This window comes from Monodelphis domestica, chromosome 1 (assembly GCF_027887165.1).
Source record: "Monodelphis domestica isolate mMonDom1 chromosome 1, mMonDom1.pri, whole genome shotgun sequence".
Lineage (NCBI taxonomy): Eukaryota > Metazoa > Chordata > Mammalia > Didelphimorphia > Didelphidae > Monodelphis > Monodelphis domestica.
Window position 1 is genome coordinate 542,373,406 of NC_077227.1, and position 21,094 is coordinate 542,394,499.

General features: G+C 37.9%; 1 protein-coding gene across 10 annotated transcripts in view; it reads right to left on the minus strand.

The window, feature by feature from the left end:
• Nucleotides 1–19,982, minus strand: part of RNF144A (ring finger protein 144A) — a 161,347-nt gene extending 141,365 nt beyond the window's left edge. For 3 of the 10 annotated variants that reach the window (XM_056813346.1, XM_056813338.1, XM_056813347.1), the window contains exon 1: nt 19,845–19,982. The gene's annotated coding sequence lies outside the window, so the exon portion shown is untranslated. The other 7 variants (XM_056813343.1, XM_056813348.1, XM_056813341.1 and 4 more) reach the window with 6 other exon arrangements.
• Nucleotides 19,983–21,094: the final 1,112 nt, after the last annotated feature.

A 21,094-nucleotide genomic window follows, 5' to 3' on the forward strand; every position in this document is an offset into this window, starting at 1 on the left:
TGCAAATTTATTAAATATCGGGTTAGCTGATTTTGGAAAGTTTTCTCATATTTTTAAAATTTGAAGTGTTCTTAGTACTTGGACATCTTCTCTGATCTCTACTGGCAATATGAATCTTGTCAAAATAGTTTGAAGATATCATAGGATCATAGGTCTAGAGCTAAATTGAAATTCAGAGACTACCTAGACCAACTCCCTCAATCTACAGATGAGGAAACTCATACAAAATATTCTAAAATATAAGGCAACTCAAAGAGGTCCTTAGAAACTTGGAAGTCTGAGAAGAGGTGGAATTTAAGTTGGAACATCACAATTCTAATAAATATTTCTTTTGTTCAGTCTCTACAACAATATCTGGAAGATTATAATCTATTTTTGGCTATTAGCTGCACCTGTCAATTCTTTCCTTGAAGAAAATGTTTATGATATAAACACATAAAGTTTGAGTGTGATCTTACTCTTAAAGGTCATCAACTCTGGTATGGGAGAGTTAAAAGGGACCTCAGAGGCAATCTAGTTAAACTCATACACAAAAGAAATTCCCACTATAAAAAAACCAACAATCATGCTGTTTATGAATGAAGATCTCAGAAAATATGGAATCTACTACCTCTCCAGCCAGAATACTTCACATTTGGACAGTTCAAATCATAACAAAGTTTTTTTTTTCCTGACTTCAGGACTTAATTTGCATTTATGTCCCTTCTACTAAACAGAAGGAATCTAATCCCTCCTCCAGATGATAGACCTTCAAATAGTTAAGACAGTTAACTATGCTTCCCCTGAATTCTCCCTTCTCCAGTCTAAGTATGCCTTGTATCTTCAAAAGATCCTCATGTATCACGCACTCAAGGTGCTTCAGTGGCAATGTATTTCTTTGTATTTCTCTAGACTCTTCAATTTATCAGGACACTTCATAAACTGCAATACCCTAACTTGAACAGGTCTAGATGAGGCCTGATGGAGAGAAGGGTATAATGGGACTATCATCTGTCTCCCATCCCAAAAAGTTAAGCCCCTCAATACAACCCAGGAGGGCTTTAGCATTTTCTGGTTGTCACATCACATTGTTGACTTATACTGAGCTCAGGGTTTGCCTAGATATTTTTCAGAATAAATGCTAACCAGAATTCTCCAATCTTATATTTTTCAAATTGATTGTTTTGGCAGACAAATATGAAATTTTCTATCTATTTCTATGGAATTTTATCTCCTATCTTCTGTCCAATGGTCTAACCTATCAAGATCTTCTTGAATCCTATCTCTTTCATTCCTGTGTTGCCTTCATTTCATAGTTTTTTTGTCATTTTTAAATTTGATGAGTATGTCATCTCTGTCTTTACAAAATATTAAAAAGCTTAAGGCCAAACACGGGGTCCCTAGATTACTTCAATGGAGACTTACTTCTTTATTGACATTGAAACAATAACAACCATTCTTTGTATCAAGTCATCCAACCAGTTCTGAATCCATCTGATTGTGTTACTGTCTAATACATATCTCTTTATCTCTTCCACCAGAGTGGTATGAAAAACTTTTTGTCAAAAGTTTTGCCAAACTCTTGGCACACAATAGTCATAGCATTACTTTCATCTAATTTAGCAATACTGTCAATAAAGGAAATGGGGTTAGCCTGGCAGTAACATACTGGCTCTTTGTAAACACTATTTCCCTTTCAAAATTTTCATACACCATATCTTTAAGGATCCATTCTAGAATTTTCCCAGAAAATGAAGTCAAGTTCCCTAGTCCATAATTTGCAGATTCATCACTTCACTTTTTCTCTTAATTTTTTTTTAAATCAGGGAAACATTTGACCTTCAATCTCATGCTCTTTTTTTGCTTTCCACAATCTTAAAATGCTTTGATAGTTGCTTAATAAACACAAGTATTTTATGAGCCAAGAATGTAGTTAACCTGAGCCTGGTGACTTAAATGTATCAAGTACAATGAGGTATTCTTTTATTGTCTCTCTACAAATAAAGAGATAATCAAAAAGAAGATCAACTCTCTGTTAAGTCATTTTTGTTCTGTCATTTCCAGCATAAATCCCATATTTTTTTCCAGAGAAAACAGAAACTAAATAAGAGTACAGAAGTTCTATCTCCTTTCAGTTGTCAATGACCATTTTCTTCATTCTAAAAAGAGTAGTACTTCTATGATCCTTTTTCTCCCAGGATTGCTTAATTTGTTTTGCTAATTTCCCTTACATGCCTCAGCTTTAGAATTCATGACACTATTTTTACAAAACTGTCCAATGCTCTTACACTCATCTTCTGTTACTTGCCCTTACTTCCATTTGCTATACATTTTGTTTTTAAATTGCTTGATTGTTGAGTTCTTTCTGTTTCCATATTAATCTTTTCTGAAATCTTTCCTTCCTTTGGAACCATTTCTCCTTAATTCTACACAGAATTCTTGATAGCTCTTGTTTTTATTCTGGGCTAATTTCCTTTCCTTTGAAGCATTTTAATCCAAAAGTTCCTATCTATCTTTTTCTTTGAAACTTAGTTTCCCAAAATTAAGGTACATATCACATTATTCTCAAATTTCCTTTATGATAAACTGAAATGCTTTCCTTTCTCTTCTAGTCTTCCTATCTTCTCTCAAGTTCCAACTTCTACAAAAAGCCTTCCTTCCATTAATTATTTCCTATTTATACTGTATATAGTTTGTTTGTAAATATTTGGTTGCTTGTTGTCTCCTCCATTATATTGTGAGCTCTTTGAGGTCAAGAACTATCTTTTGCCTTTCTTTGTATCCCCAACCCTAGCATGGTACCTGGCATTGTAGGCACTTAATTAAGTTTTTACTGAATGGCTAGTATCTTCTTCCTTTTGGATAGTATGGATATAGATGATGATAGAGTAATGATTAGAAAGAGATTTCATGGAATCAAATTTAAATTTCCATGAGATCATAAAATATAAATTCCAATTCCTTTAATTTGTAAAGAAGAGAAAGTGAGTAACCTTTTGAGCCTTGGTAACTGACAGTAGCACTGATATACAGAGGGAAACTTTCCAAGAGCTGCCAAGGAGATATTGATGTTGGTTAACACTGAAATCCTGACTAGTGTTTTCCTCTTTCTCAATTCTTCTATGGGGTTTAATTGCAAAGGGTATGATATTAGAAAGTAGGTACATAGTTAGCTTGTTGTAAGGCCATTAAGTTGAAGGTGGTGATGAGGCAAGTAAATAAAATGTGTCTTGCAATTCACAAAGCAACAGGATTGAAAATAATGATCTGGAGTTCAACAATAATGGGATCATCCCTGAAAATGTCATGAAAAAATTTTAGCACAGCTGCCATTTTAGCTGAAACAGCAAAGCACTTACCAGACTGCTGAATATAGCTGAGACATCTAACTTTAGTACTCTCTAGACAATCTCTTTTGTCTATCTGCAAAATTAGCTGCTTAGCCCTAGAAATTATTGATCTTTTTCTCTGATTTAGAACTTCCCCTTCTGCTACTGGTTCCTTGATATGTAAATATTTTGTCTCCCCTTTGCCTTCCATAAAAATTTCAATTGTATGCATCTTGCTTTGTCTTAAATAAGATGGCTGAAAATGCTACTCATGAAAAAAATGCTACTCATTAAAAAATTAAAAATTAAAAGAAGGATAGCTAGGTAGATGAAAGGATAAAAGTGCCAGTCCTGGAGTCAGAAGGACCTGGGTTCAAATTTGACCTCAGACTCTTCCTAACTGTGACGCTAGGCAAATCACTTAATCCTAATTGCTCAGCCTTTATCACTCCTTTGCCTAGTTTATCAATACTATGACAGAAAGTAATGGTCTAATTAAAAAAAAAAAGAAAGCAAATGCTACTTATGGCCCATTGGTTTTCATTTTTACCATGGGATTATGCTCCAAACATATAATAAGCCAGTCATTAAAATGTCTCTACCTTTTGATACACCTGATAGGCAGATGCGTCTTTCCAGGACTAAGGGATAGGATAGGTTGTTCATGAAACTTTCAAACAGCTAAGGGAAGACTCAAAGAATGTGTTCAGTATTGGTGGGGAAAGACTGTCCAGGATAGAAGATTTAACTAAGTATCATTACTTATTTCATTATTTTAGGAATCTGTGGTTCCTTCTGTAAGAGATGCTTCCTCTACCTATGGAAATATTTGCTCCTTGATGCCCCAGTACAATTTTTGCAAATGCCAAGTTTGTGGAGATAAACTGTTTCAAACTTGGTTCTATGACAGTGAACAAGAGTCCAATGCTGAGGATACACTAGAAGCCTTTCCTCAGATTTAGCAGGACCTAGAAGTGCTTGAGCACAGGGTCTACTACATATCAGAACAAATTGATCAATCAATAAGCATTTTTAGATGCTTACTATAAAGCCAGGAACTATGCTAAGTATCAGAGGTACAAAGAAAAAGCAAAAAATTAGCATTTCAAATAAAACTATTGCCCTTGGACCAAATTTAAGGACTCAGGTGTTTTTTTGTTTGTTTGTTTGTTTGTTTGTTTTGCATTTTTTGAACATAAACTTTATTTTATAACATAAAAACCATTCTTAGCTATGAGGTCCAAAAACCCCAAAATAAAACAAAAAATGAGCCAATTTTTGGACTCTTTTAAAGAATGAAGTCATTCCATTCCTCAGCTATATTCCTGATTCTTCTCCGGTACTCTCTAGAATGCTCTAGAAATCTCTTCACCCAGGGGGCTGATTTCATATATTAGAAAAACCTATACCCCCTCAACCCTTCCCTCTGACTGGCTGGTTTCTTCTAAGAAAGACATCCTGGGCATCCACATATTCATTCCTGTCCAGGCTGCATTCCTAACTCTCTACTCAATTACCCCCAGGCTGGTTTTCTTCATTTTTCTTGATTCCCTCCCAGCTTCCTATGATGGGTGTCAGGATGGAAAGAATTTTCTTGCTTGCTTGGATTTATATTCCCCCACCCTTAGCATAGTACCCTAGTAAGTGCTTAAGAAATGCTTATTATTGCACTAATGAAGTATCAGGAGGACTTTAGGGGAGGCAGGTCTTTTAGAAAGACTGTATAATTTTGGAAAGGTCCAAGCACTTTATATGCATGCTTCATTTTCTCTAGAAGGGACAAGATCTCCATAATCCCTTCATAATCTGAACATTGGAAGCTTCAATAAAGATCTGGCAGTCAAGCTTCATCTCTTTCCCACTAATCACAGAATCTTTCAGAAGTGGGAAGGTTCTCAGTGTCTCCCTAAAGCACAACCCATACCTAAGCAGGAATCACTCTAAGGAGGTCAACCAGCACTGGAACATCCAATGCTAGGGAGATCAAGATATCAGACCTCTCTAGGGAAGCTCTTCAAAGTCAGTGATTTTTTCCCCCCTCAATTAGAATTTCACTAATTCATTCAATAAATTCTCGATAAAATAATCTACTATGTGGAGGCCATTGTGGGGTCACTGTGGCACTCAAAAAGCAAGAGTTGTGTGGAGTAGCTCAAAGGCTCAGGAGATAAAAGAAGATTTGAATTCAAATGCAGCCTGAGGCACTTACTAGCTGTGTGACCCTGGGCCCTCTATTTGCCTCAGTTTCCTCACCTATAAAATGGAGGCTATAGTAGCATTTACTACTCAAGGTTGTTATGAGGATCAAATGTAGTTGTTTTTATTGCTGTTCAGTTGTATCTGATTCTACTTGATCCAAGGGTTTTGTCCACTGGTTTTCCTGGCAAATATTCTAGAGTGGTCTGCTAAGTCCTTCTATAGTGTGTCCCCATTCTACAGATGAGGAATTGAGGTAAATAGGAATTAAGTGACTTGCCCAGGGTCATAGAGCTAGCAAGGGTGGAAGGGTGAATTTGAACTAAAATCTTCCTGACTCCAGTGTAAGCATTTTACACCTGGCTGCCTCAGTCTTTATGTAATTAGGGCTATTTAAATATTAGTTGTTATTAGTATTCTATAATCACATAACCCAGATTCAGATCTTGCCTGAGATCCCTATGTAATTTTAGGCAAGTCACTTAATAAGTAAATTAAGAGGGCTGGACTAAGGGGGGGGGGGGACCAGAGGTCTCTTTAGGGTTTAAAAACTATACTCCTCAGTGTTAAAGTAGTCCTGGACAGTGTCCTTCCATGGGAAACAGCTAAAGTATGAGTTAAGCCCTATCTCTGGAATCCACAAAACCCTCAATGCTGAAGGCTTTAGATGGAAGTGAGTGATTGTAGAACAATCACAGCCTATTTAGAGAAAGAGTTGTTTTCAGACTACACTGAGTACTTGCTTTCAACAGGGAGACAGTCATCAGCCTATGCATTTCCTTTTCATAGCTGGTGTCAAAAACAGACAGTGGCAGAAAACAGCGACATATAAGGCAAAGAGCTAGGCATTATACTAAGAAAAATTAAATACCCATCTCTTATCCGATTTTACAAAACCAAATAGGGTAGTCCACCAAGGTAATGATAAAGCAAGATAAAAACCAACCTGTACTTAGCAATAAGTTTTACTGTTCTTTCTTTGTGTAATGTAGTAGAAATAGTTCTCTTTTTAGAGTCAGTGGATCTGGATTCAAATTTTAGTTTTGCTATTATGTACTAATAATTAAGGGGCCTTAGGCAAATGGCAAATAAATTCCCTTCTTGGGATCTCAATCTCTATAGGCTGAAAAAGGGGAAAAAAATCAGGCACTGGACTAAATCCCAATATCTTTGTTTCCTGATTGTTGGTGTTTTATTACTCCCATTCTGATCTTCTCTGCCCAAAAATACAAGCACTCATTTACCTAAGAGTTCAGTATCTGCCCTATAGTGGAAGAAGTCCTAGACTCAGAACTGTCTTGCCACTGGTTCAGTTCCATACTATGCTGAAATTTTTTCTTTGTATCCCAAGAACACTGCCTGATTCATGGTAAGGCCTTAAGGCTTATAGAAAGATAGTCATTTCTCTGACAGTTGATACTTTAAACTGACCAGGTTTTTTTTTTTTCTCTCTAGTTGCCACTTACCTTGTGATTTGCCTCCTTAAATTCTTGATATGCAATAATGACATGCTCTTTTGTCTTCCTTTTTCTTTACCTGGTATCTGTTCTTACCTGTGATGACTATATTCCTGTCCTAATGACTAGTTATCCTATATATTCCTGGGGACATTAATGCCATTGTCTACAACCCAGAAGAAATCAAGGAAGAGGAAGGGGAAGAAGGAAAGTGAATGAATGAAGATGAGGTGAAGAAAGATGAAACCAAGAAGGAAAATGGAAAGCAAGGAGTTTATGTACAAAACAAAAGACAAATTGCCTGGGGTGGGGCCCCCACATGCACCTGAATTGAAGGAAGATAAGAATGCTTATATTAGAATTTACTTAACAACATTCCACTATTCATTTGTTTTATGATAACTCTCTTTCTCTTAACTCCTAGGAATAATAAATGTTTTATTTTTATGAGAAGGCAGTATAAAAATGTAGTTAGAAAAAGAGTGGTGGATTGAGAATCCCAAGATTTTGGGTACTTCTTAAGCATGTGAAATTAAATCACTTCTGGGTTTGCACCTCAGTTTCAAAGAGGAGATAATACCACTCACTTACCTCTCAATCTCACTGGGTCATGTGAGGAAAAAACTTTGTAGACTATAAAATACTATGAAAACTAAGATGTAATAATTATTATGTTAAGACCACAAAGGCAGGGCTCTTGAATAACCAAGCAAACAGAAATCTCACTCACTCTCATTCACAAATAATTATGTTTAACTTGCCAATGCACAATCATTATGAGCATGTCCATATTTTAGAATGTGAATGTTCCAAACTGTGACCAGCTTGCTCTGACACTTTGAATGGAAGTCCTCATTTCACTTCAGTGGCTTAGCATTTATTCCACTCCAAAACACACATTCCAGGACAGGTAGCCCAAAGCAGAAGCTGCACATTTTATTTTCCTTATTTATGGTCATGTTTATTTGTTTCTGTCTGCTCTGAAGCACCACAAGGCACAGTCAGTCCCCAAAGCAAACTTTTCAATGTCCCCAAAAAGAAGCTGCTCTTGGACACAAAAACATTAGATATTTGTTATTTTTAAATGTATAAATAGCAAGGCAATGTAGACCAGAAGAAATGCAAAAGCCATTAAAAAAAAACTTATTCCTCACAGAGGGGATAGAATTCACATTAGATTGTAAGCTCTTTGAAGGTAGGAACTGTCTTTTGGCTCTTTTTTGCATTCCTGTTGCTTAACACAGAGCCTAGCATATAGTACATGTTTAATAAATGTTTACTGATTGATTGATTACATGGGTCATATTAATTAATTATAACTCAAACTACTAAATCAGACAACTTTATGATGGGGTGGGGGGGTTGTCTTTTTTTCTACATGGGTTAATCAAGATGAACTTTAATCTCCTTTCCAATTCAAAATTTTTAGGACAAAAATAAATTATCATCAAAACCTCAGATCATCGTCTTTGCAAGGAACTCTTTATTTTGCAAAATCATCAACTCTAGAATGTAATCTGGCCTTACTTTACCTCAGCTAATTTCAAGTCTTCTAAGGATTGCTGTCACTTGGAAGAGTGTGTCCTCTGGAAGACTTGCTCTATTTGGCCTCAAAAGGCAACACTAGAAGCAAAGGATGAAAGTTGCACATGGTTCTAAGTTCAATTTCTTTCTCTTCTTCACATAGAAATGTTTTCATAAACGCTTGTGGGTTGATAAAAAAGAAATCACTCAGTTCTACATAACTTCAGTGGAAGAAGTATATTGTGGACGTAATTATTAAATAATGACACTCATTTTTTTTAAGCCCTTCCCTTCTTTCTTGGAGCCTATACAGAAAAGTGGTAAGGGCTAGGCAATGGGGTTTAAGTGACTTGCCCAGGGTCACACAGCTGTGAAGTTTCTGAGGCCAAATTTGAACCTAGGACCTCTCCTCTCTAGGCCTGACTCTCAGTCCCCTGAGTCACCCAGTTTCCCCCTACGTACTCATTTTTCAAGCCTGTTCATCACCTATAAAAACTTTTATTGTTGAAATCCAGCTAATAAATGGATATTTTCCCTAAAGGCAAAGATATTTTTGCCAAACCATTGTAGAAGGGCTGCATTCTTTTATAGTTGGGTTCCAGAGTCACTGAAAGTATTAATTTGGAAGATTTTTAAAACAGGTTAAAAGATGTTTTTTCTAGATATTTTTTAAATGCAAAGATGAATTTTATAGATGACACACCGCCATTCATTTCAGCAACAAAATCATTTAATGATGAAAAAAATTTCAAAATCAGTTTTCAAAATTCTCAAAAATATTCATTTCTTTCAAAAAAAGTTTAATTTCACTCCCTGTCAAAGTATTTCCTTCATCTGATAATCACCTTTGATATTCAAGATATATAAGGAACTGACAAGTATATTGCAATAAAAATTAATTCCCCAATGTATAAACCAAACAAATACCAATTCTTAAAGATGTGAAAAATTACTCCAAATTACTAGTAAGAAAAACAAACAGAAACAACTCTTAAGAATCCAAGTCATACCACAAAAGTGGCAAAGATGCCAAATGATGGAAACAGAAGGATTACAGAAATATAGGCACACTAATTCATGATTGGTGGAGCTATGAATTGGCTCATCTGCTCTGAAAAAGCAATTTAGAATTATGTGAAGGAAATGACTAAATTTTTCATACTCTTTGACCCAGAAATTCTAATATTAGGCATATAACCCAACAAAGCAGTTTGGTGGCCCAGTATTCATGAATATTAACACTGCCTCAGCCTCTTTATTGGCTGTGTGACCATGGGCAAATTATATAATATCATAGACTTAGAGTTGGAAGGGATCCTGGGGCCATGAAACTAATCTCCCTATTTTATATATGAGGGGAAAGATCGCACATTTAGAAAATGTCTAAGGGACAATTTGAACCCAGATCTTCCTAACTCCAAATCTAGTACAGTATCTACCATCATCATACTGCCACTCAAGTTTTCTATAAAATAGGGATATTAATAACAACTATCTTATAGGGTAGATGAGGATCAAGAGAGATAGCATATATAAAAACTTTATAAATTTTAAAATGCTACATAAATATTTGGTGTTGCTAAATGGAGAGAAAAAAACTATGCACCAAAATATTAAGAGTAACAAACTACAGTAGCAACAAACTGGAAACAAAATAGATTTCCATCAAGAAAAAAAAAAGAAACCAAAGAATATAATGAACTATCACTGTCATAACAAATAACATATAAAAACAAAGAGGATAGAAAGTCTTACATGAATTGACCCAACCTGAAGTAAAAAAACCTGGAAAATATTCACTATACCAATGGGAAAGTAAAGAACACCAGCAAAAGGTAAAAGAGACTAAAGGGGTTTAAAAAAAAAGGGAGGGGGCATATACTTCTCTCCCTACCTTGAAAAGGAAGGTGACTATAGATATGGAATACTGTCAATAGCCAAATTTAACTGATAATAATGGTTTAGTTATTCCGAGCTCCATTTTTTCTCCTTTATCTCTTTTGTTCTATTATAAAGGATGGTTGGGGAAAGGAGTAATGGAAGGGCTATAATTTTTTTTTTAATTAAGTCATCTTTACCTTCAGAGATAAATTAAGTATTTTTTAATATGATCTGCTGGTATCATTCTGCTGATAGCTGCATGTCATCACAGAAAATTTAACAAAAGGCATTTGTCTTTTTATTGAAATAAAATATACAATGTCTTTAAGTTCAACAGCTCTTTTAAGTATTTTGTTATAAAATAACAAGTGAACTCTTTGCTTGGAGAAAATACTGACACATGAATCTTTTGGGGATAAAGATTTCTGGAATAATTTTTTTGTTTTTTTATTTTTGTTTTGGTAGCACTTGCCAAAAACACACTTTACTAAAAACTATTTACATTTTTTTTTGATACTTCTGTCTAGAATTCTACAAAATTTTTTACAGAATATTACAAATCTCTTCTTGCATCTATTTTTTGAATACATATCCTATTTTTCCTATGATTTATTTCCTTAATTCAAGCATTTCAGCTAAGTTTGAAGATGCCAAAAGAAAATATGTAAATTTTTCAAATACTCAAATGGATCTATAATTTTACCATTCCCTTCATTGATCCAAAGATCAATCACCAAACATTAATTAGGCACTATACTATCCACTGAGCATATAAAACTAAATTAAATAGTCCTGCCCTCCAGTAACATATTCTTTAGGGAAAACATGTATATAAGTATATACAGAATATGTGAAATTATAGAAAGCAGTTTGGGGAGAGAGAGGACTAGAACCTAGAAGGACCCAGAAAGGCTCCTTATAGAAGATGGTCCTAAGGTTAGGTGGGAAGGAAACTAGGTATCCTAAGGGACAGAGGTGGGGGGAATCAGTAAATTCCAAGCATGGAAGAAATCTAGTACAGAAGTATAGACAGTGTATGATATGTTAAGAACATAAAGGTCAATTTGTAGAGTTTAGGAGGGAGATAATCGATATGATAAAGCTGGAAAGTTTAAGGCTAGTTTATGAAGTACTACATAATGTCAGAAAGAGTTTATATTTATTCCTAGAATCAACAGGGAGCCCCTAGAGTTCATTTACTAAGACAGTAAACATGGTCATACCTGTCAAATTAAGAAAATCCTTTTGGCAGCTGTATAAAGGCTGGATTGGAGGGAAAAGTAAAAGGAGGTAGCTAAAATGATAATAGGAAACAATAATAGTCTATGATAGAAGTGAGATTCTAAGGAAAGAAAAAAATTTGGAAACTGATTTAAGTATGGGGAGGAAGTCACAAATTTGTGATAAGGATACCAAAATTACGAACCTGAGTGACAGAAGGATGATAGTGCCTTGGGCATTAAATACTAAGGATGTTAGGAAAAACCATGGATTTGGAGGGAAAGATTTTGAGTTTTGCACTGTAAAACACAACCCCTCTGTGCCTTTTTTTAAAAAAACCCTTATCACATCTTAAAATCAATACTAATCATCAGTTCCAAGTTAGAAGTGGTAAAGGCTAGGCAATTAGGATCACACAACTTGCCCAGAGTCAAACAGCTGGGTAGTATCTGTGACTGTATTTGAACCCAGGACTTTTCATCTCCAGGTCTGGTTCTCCATCCACTGGCCCAAAGGAAGTAAAAGGGATGAACTAGGTGACCCAAATAATAAGGTATAGGTATCCTCAACGATGTACAGGTTTTTCCCAATTGAATCTGCACAGGTATTATTATTATCTAGGTTGTAGGTAATTTATTACCTTCTCTGAAGTCTGATAACTTAAGCAGAAGGGGAGTTTGGGAGATTGCAAAATTGAGATGGTAAAGGGCATCCATAATCAATGAAAATGAGAAATGAATGATATGAAGTTGTGATGGAAAAAAGCCCCCATGATTGGCTGTCACCGGGAGGATGAGATCTAAGCCTTCTGTCATCCCAATAAGAACCTAACACTGAAAACTAGTTTATATCATCAGAGTAACTGGGAATGGGCAAGGACCGCCTTCTAATTAAATAGCCTAGTGGATCAAAAAATGGATTTTTAAGGATAAAAATATAAGAAAGACTACTAATAGAAGAAAAATGGAAAAGATTTGCCAAACACACACACACACACACACACACACACACACACACACACACACATTTTTAATGAACAATTTTCTCCATCGAGGCCAGGATGAGCATACATACTCACTTGAACCCCAATATTACTGTGCCCATCTATGCTCTTGGAGGAAATATAAATGGTACTAAAAGGGTCAAAGATGGGAAAAGTAATAGGATAGGACCTCGATATGTAAATGAGAAACATCCTAACAATGATATAATTATAAGAAGGTGGAAAGACTAATATATAAGATACATGGAGGAGAAGGAATTCGGAAATTATTAACACTGTCAAAAGGTAACTGACAGAACATTAATTAACTAACTAGCTATGTGCTTACTCCCCCATATGTTCCAAATCTTTATTAACACTTTATTAACTCTTCAGTGAAAGTGCTAGTAGGGAATATGTAAGTTTTCCAATTAATACTTCAACAGTGGACCACATCTTTGCCATTTCACAATGAAGGGAAAGATGTAGAGACTTCATTGTGCTTCTTATCTGATTACAAAAAGGCATTTAATATAACAGAACAAAGCACCATTTATGTTCTTTTCCAACAAGGTGTCTCTCATCCACAGATAAAGATTCCTTGGGAGATAGAAAGAATAGAAATAACTCTGTTCAATGACCCTCTGTTTATTTAATGGAGACATAAAACAAGGCACTGTATGTTCTGTAAAAGTATTCACCACTGTAATTAAAGAGCTCCATCTCTGAGTCTAGGTCAAAAGAGGGCCTCTCTCTAGATGGTAAGATTCTCCAGATGTGTCGGTTGTCAAGATGACATTCCACCTGACGCCATTAAACCCCAATCTATTACAATACCTCCTGAAAAATCTCTACAATCACTCATAGGAGTTTGGCCTGTCCATCTACACAAAAAACGCCAAGTGGATGAAGAATGGCTATTACTCAAATTTCAATATTAACATTTTACCATTTTTGCTATGTTGGTAAGACATGGAATACCATTTCCTCAGAACAACCAAAAATAAGAATTACACAAGTTACAACAATAACAAAAACCAATGAGAAACTCCAAAGAACAAAAATAAAAGGTGCCACCTAGGAACTTAACAGTCAAAGAATAACAAGCAGAACAAGAAGTGTCCCACTGAAACTTATGCAATTTTTGAAGAAAAAGGCATCTGAAGAACTTTAGGGAAGATCTGGACAAATGTCACCTAAGAAGAGCAGCCATTGATGGTTTTGATTTCTATAGTGACAGGGAACTTCTAAATTAAGATCATCAATCCAACTGAATAATTCAGTATATGTCTATTTTGGAATTGGCATGTCTCAACCACTAAGGCTATTTGAGCCCCAATAGCTTTGTCCAAAAAAGAAAGTAGGTAGGACATTTTTTTGCATGTAGGATTTTCCCAACTAACTTATGATTGGGGTTGCTACTTGCTTTTCAGTAGCCTTAAAGATTTGAGGGGAAGGACCTGGAAACAACAAAGTTGACTGACTATTAAGTCACAGATAGTAACTCTTACTGAGAACCCTGAAAAAAAAAAGAGAGGAAACAATAGAAACAATCATTATAAGGCTTAAAGCAAGTCATTTGGCCTCTCACATCCTAAGTTTCTTCATCTGTGAAATAGTCATGAGAGAATCTTAAATAGAACAAAACACTAAGTCAATACAAGTCTGGCTCTACCATTAATAAGCTGCAAAGTTTGAAGAGGATTTCCCTCTTGAAGTCTCAGTTTCCTACTCTATAAAATGAGGAACTAACACTAATGATCTCTAAGGTCCTTTCTAGAGAAAAAAATGACTTCTTGAACCAGTATATTTATGATGCAGAATGAAGACCCCTGGAGTACTACCTGACAAGAAACAAGTCCTTCTTACAAAAGATTCTGTTTTTCCTGCAGTAAGAAAAAATATCCTTCACAAGATCTCCCCATCCTACTTTATTACACATTCAAAGACAACAGGGTATCAGTTCTTTGGAAAGCAGAATATCATCCTCATTCAGTTCCTGTAGATCTTTACAAAAAACACATTATTTCACTGTTGGAAGAAATCTCAAAGGTCATCTAGTACAACTTATTTCAGAGTAAGAACTCCCTTTAGAAGACACCTGAGAGTTACCATTTTGTCTTTGTTTTTGTTTAAAACCTTCCAGAGAAATGAAACATTACTTCTGAAGAAAATTCATTTCAATTCAGGACAGATCTAATCATTAAGAAGACTTTTCCTAGATCAAGATAAAATCAGCTTCTACTTACTAGTTCCTAATTCTGCCCTTCAAGTCTATGTAAAGAAAGTCCCAAAATGCTTGAAGATAGTTCAAATACCATCCTTCTCCACTCCAAGTCTTACTTCTTCAGGATAAACATCCCTAGTTTCTTCAAGAAATTTATGTTGGAGGCCCTTCCCAACCCCAATTTTCCTCACATGGGTGCTCTCAGATTTATGAATGTTCTTCTCTAAAATATGGTGCCCAGAACTGAACACAATATTCCTCATGTGGTACAACTAGGGAGGCATAAAGCAGTACTATTAAATCTCTGATATAGGACACTATGTGGTCTAAGATCCTATTACATTTCTTGGCTGCCACATCTCACATCCAGGCAGTAGCCAACTTGTAGATGGGCTATATTCCAAAAGTTTATCTCTTACATGGTTATTTAGGACTCATCTTCCCATAGGAATTTTTTTTAAGCTATAAAGGGCGGTTAGGTTCCCAGGCCAACATAAATAGCCAATTAAACCCATAATGTAGCTGGATGACAGAATTTAAGTGCTCCTGGGAAACAGCTCTCCTATGGCCTTTGATTTGTAGGAACAGGTGATTCCAAGGTAGGGATTCATAAATCATTTCTATTTTTGTTGCCCCAGCACAGAGCCCAGTGCCAGACACAGAGTAGGCCCTTAATAAAATGTTTTTGTTCTTTTTTTGACCAGATCAGTGCTCTCACTTCTACATGGAAGAACCAATAAGAAAACTCCCTGGGGGCAGCTGGGTAGCTCAGTGAATTGAGAGCTAGCCCTAGAGACGGGAGGTCCTAGGTTCAAATCTGGCCTCAGACACTTCCCAGCTGTGTGACCCTGGGCAAGTCACTTGACCCCCATTGCCTACCCTTACCACTCTTCTGCCTTGGAGCCAATACACAGTATTGACTCCAAGACGGAAGGTAAGGGTTTAAAAAAAAAAACTCCCTCTACCAGCATAGATCAGCACCTGCTCAAAGATGAAGACAGAGATTTACCCCAGGTAATACAACCATTGTGTATCAAGAGTGGGGCATGAACTCTGTCCTTAATTCTAATGGCAATTCTCTATCTTCTAAGCAACAATTCATATAAACTGGTAAAAAATCATATGTAGAACACAATTAAGTTAACAAAATACACTCTTCGAAGAGATAGCTACTAGATAACTAAGGTGGAAATTTTAGCAAGATTAAGTGACTTCACCAAAGTCACACAGGTAGCAAAGGCCTAAGCTAGAATTCATCCCATGCTTCTGACTTCAAGACCAGCATTCTTGCCTCAAGAAAGTCTTTATATGGGAAAGAGTTTGCAGAAATAGTGGTGACTGTTTAGTGTTTGAGTGGATATCCCCAGAGAATATACAGAGTGAGTATTGGGGTTCTCTGAGCACTTTTCCTTGGACTAGTCCACATGTCCCTCCCACCTTCCAGTGTCTTTCTCTCACCACTCATTGCCTCCCTTAGAAATTTAGTGGTTTAATACCAAAGTTAAGGAATGAAGAGGAAGAGGAAGAAGGGGCAATGAAAGGAAGGCAGTACAAAAGTACATGGCCTATACACTAAAAAGGGAAAATACAAAAAATTCTGCAAAACCAACTGTCCAAGCTTTATTTTATTACTTCCAGGATAATTCTAGGAAAATAAGGCTCTTCTTGCTTTACTTCTTCCATGAAGTGAAAGCACTGCCCCTACCCATCTTCTTGTCCCAAATACCTAACATTTTATCTTCCATTCCACGACTTTGTAACAAATCCCCACCCCATAACCTCATATTTATTGTGTATAAGCACATATATACATATATACACAATGCATATAATAACACTATAATAAATGCATATGCATATATAGTGTATATATACTACATAATGTATATATGTTATCTCCCTGACACAAGACATAAACTTCCAGAGAACAATAACATGTTCAACTTTGCCTTGGTAAACCCAGTGTTAAAACAGGTAATGGCTATGTAATAAATTATTTTTTGTTCATGAACAAGCTGCTTCTAAGAGCCACCAAAGCATTCATTTCTACCAACAAGGTTAGGAAATTTGATTTTTGAAGAAATATTCCTCTCCTAGATTTCAAGAGGGCACTTCTGTGGTAAATTTTTTAGTTACTCTGGGGCAAAAGTTATTAACCAGGATTCAGGCAGTTTATTGATTTGCTTCTATAATAAGCTGATAACTGTATTTCGAAATGGTTTTTACTCCATGAACTAACACACACAGAGAGGTTAAGAACTCTTTTCCTAGGGGAAGGAGCTGTCTTGAACACACATTTTTTTTTTTCACGTGGTCTTGTCAATGAAACTCTCCTTTCTATACAATGTCCTAGATCAAGATATAGAAAAATATTACAGCTTTTGTGGCTAATCTATTCCTCTGGCCAGAAAAGAAATGTTCATCTTTTTAAGACTTACAAATATGTAAGCAGCTAATTAGTAGTTCAGCAATAGAGATCCACCTAGAAGATAGAATCATAAAGACAAGACTTTTTTTAGAACTGGAAAAGGTTTTCAGAAAGTAGCCTAATCCACACTCATCATTTCATAGAAGAGGAAACTAAGTAAGGCCCAGGGAAAGGAAATTACAGCTCAAGGTCATAGAGCTAGTTCTTTAGAATATGGAAATGCCTTTGTCCATTTGCCCCCATTTGAAAAGGCTCCTCATCCATTTTGCTTCATTATTTAATTAAGAAGAATTTTTCATGTATTTGTAAGGAAGAACTCTGGATTTGAAATCAAGAAGACCTAGATTTAAATCCATCTAATCTATCTACTAATTTATAGAGGAAGGGCATTCCCACATCCAGTAAATCACAGATACTTGATTGTATTTGTATTTTCACAAAAGATAAAATAAGGGAGGGTAGGAAGGAAAAAGAAACTCCCAGAACTGATTCCCACAAATTAATTTTCCCCTAGTCCTGTCTTAAAAAGTTACCTTCACATAAATTATCCATTTCAATTTGAAGAAACTGGTTGAAGGCCTTATTAACATGAGTATGGATTATGTAAGGCTTAGTTTTCTTCCCTCTTCAAAATGATCCACTCATTGGTAAAATAAAAGTAGTTTCTACTTATCCTAAAGCACTTTTATAAACCAGATTTTAAAATCTCCCTTAAGCAAAACCCATACTTAACCCAAGGGAAACCTCAGGAGTATGTGGTAGGAAAGAATACATTAAACAATCCAACTGGGCCAAATTATTAAGGAGGCCAGTGAGGGGACCTAGGCTGATAGGGCTGAAAAGGAGGCAAGAGAAATGGATTCTAGCCTTCTTCCATCCTGCTACTGATAACCAGAATATCCCCTAGCAAGCTAACTCTCCTCTCAGGGTTTCTCATCTGTACAACAAGCATGATTAATAATAACACAGTACCTATCTTACAGAACCATTTTGAGGAAAACAGCTCTTAGTAAACATTAAAGTGCTTTTGAAATATGAGCTATTATTTCATTATCATTAGATTATATCTAAATTAGCTTCAAGCCCTGATAGCCTATGATTCTACTTTTATAATTATTCTAATCCTCATTAAAGTTCTAGAATCAAATACTGATAAGTAACATTAGAGATAAAAGAGTGGTGTTACGTCATCCCCTATCCTAGAGTAAGGATGAGAGCCCAAAGCCCTTGAAGAGGAAAGAGAGAAGAGGTATAGCTTGGTCCTAGAACCAACTATCTTTATAGACTAGGAGGATATTCAACTGGGAATCAATTATCAAACCTTTATTAAGTGTCTCCCAGCACTGGGGCATAGGGAACACAAAGACAAAATTAAATAGTTCCTGGTCAATCGTCTCTGGAGTGAATGAAAGGAACCTTGGAGCCAGAGGACCAGATCGAGGGGAGGGGTCACTTCTCCACTACCCAGACATACCCTTCCCTCAAAATGCATTATCACTCTCCTTCAGAGGTTCAAGCAACACAATCCCCAACCCCACCGCATCACCCCGACGGCGACTCGCCATAGCTGGAAGGCAGGCAATAGCCTACCCCATTCTCCTGGAGTCAGGAGTTGGGTTTTAATCATCTATTGACAAATTCATGCACATAGCCAGGAGATGGGCCAAAGAGAAAGGCAGCAGGGTGGGGATGGAAGCAGCAAGCTGTCACCACTAGGAAGGGCTAAACTGCGCAAACCCCCTTAATGTGGAAAGGAGACGAGAAACGCAATCCACCAACCTTGACCTTCTCTATTCCCTTCGCCCAATCTATTTCAAGGATGAACCTGACCTAGACAATTCCCTCTCCCCTCCAACCGCCCCCCCCCCAACACAAACCAATTCCAGGTCTTTGGTGCAGGTGGGAAAAAATCATGGGAGGGAAGGGAAGCCTGATGCAAGAAATTCATATTTAAGCCACCCCCCCCCCATCCCTATCTGCAACAGAGACCACAGAAAAAATAAAAATTAAAAAAAAAAAGGCGAGTGCTTTGCAAACTGGCAAAGGACCGGGAGGGGAGAAGGTAAGGGGGGGGGGGGGGGGAGCAAAGTAAAAGCAACAACAATGCAGTGAGAGCAAGATGCACTGGCCGTTAGATCACCCCACCCCCACCGCAGCCCTTTCAAAAGGCAGACAGCGGCCCCCCTCCGCCCCCCAGAGAATCCCTCAATCCCCTTCCTCCCTCCACCGTCCCCGCCGCCTGCACAAATATACAAACCAGCTCTCAGGGCAGTCAAGGCCAAGGGCAAATGCTCCCTCCCTCCCTCCCTCCTTGCCTGCCTGCTTGCCTGCCTGCCTGGGTGCCAGGAGACAGGAGGGCTGTCAGCAGCAGCGGGAGCTGATCCCCAAGAGCCGTCGCCGGGACAGCCGGGCTCGGGCGAGGAGGAGCAACATCCTCCCGCTCCCTGGGCTTCTGCTCTGGATGCGACAGAGCAAGCCATCGCAGAGACAGGCAGGCGGGCAGGCGGGCGGGAGGATGGAGGGACAGACTCCCTCCTCCTCCTCCTCCCCGGAATCCTTCCCCCAAAGGCGTCCGCACTGCGCACACAAAGGGGGTCTGGGCGGCCGCTTCTTCCTTTACCTGGGTGTTTGCCGCAGTTCTGCCGTGGCGGGCGCGGGCACGGGCACGGGCACGGCCTCCTCGGGGCTGCGCAATCTCCAGCCTCTGTCTCTGTCTCTGTCTCTGTCTCTCCCTCTCCCTCCTGAGCGGACACTGCAGCAGCCACCGCTGCCGCCGCCCCTCCTCCGGGCACCGACCGCTCCCCCCCGCCCCTTGCTCTCAGCCCGCGCCCTGCCCGGCGCGCGCAGACATGGGCTCCGGGGCTCAGTCGCGCCGCTGCAAGGTCTGACTTGGGGCGTCTGCAGTTCCTTCTCTTTATTGTACTCCGGGCACCCCCAACTGTCCTTCCACCTCCACCCTGGCCCTTAAAATGCAAGTGGGGGAGGGCTGTGAGAAAGTATGGGGAAATGAATGAAAAGGGAGGGGAGGGGGTAGAAGACTGCTAATCTGAGCACAAAGACGCCATTAAACTACAGTGGGTTAGCTGCAGCGTTTGCCTTCGAAGACCACCGCCTGGCCCCTACCCCTCCGGAGCGCGAGCATAGCTCCCTCTGCTGACCAACGCGACAAAGTACCATCTAGGAAAAAGCTTCCATTCCCAGGCGAGTTTGCCCTCTCCACAGCCAAAGAAAATCATGGAATCTAAGCTTGGAAATCTAATCCAACCCCCTTTTAATGAAAAGGGAGCCAAGCCTGGACTAAGAGCCTGCTGCCTTGACCATATAATGAACTTTGAATTTTGGATTGAATTTGGAGTCCAGGTTCTGCATATACTATCCCTACGACCTCAAACAAGGCATTGGGATAATGATTCTTGCACTACCTTTCCAGTATAAAAGCCTCGGTTTCTGGTACGATATACTCTAGAAATGTGTGTTTGGGCTCCAGATATCATTTTTGATCATTCAAACCCATCTCATCTGGCCATCATTTCTCTAGCAGTGACAAGAAAGGAGCAACTCAAAATGGTAATAATGAATCACAAAATGTCAGAGCTGGAAAAGGTCATCTAGCTCAACCTCTTCATTTTAAAGAGAATAATAATAATGGTAATAGCTAACATTTCTCTCTCTTTTTAAGGTCAATCAGTCAACAAGCATTTATCGAACTTACCCTGTGCCAAGCAGCAAAATACTTGACCTATATTGTTTCATTTGTTCAGTGAAGGCAGCAGAGTTCCAAAGGTAAAAAGTGATTTTTGAAAGGTCACGTAGAAAAGTCAGTGTTAGCAGAGGTAGGACCAGAAAAGAAAATTTTGACTCCTAATCCAA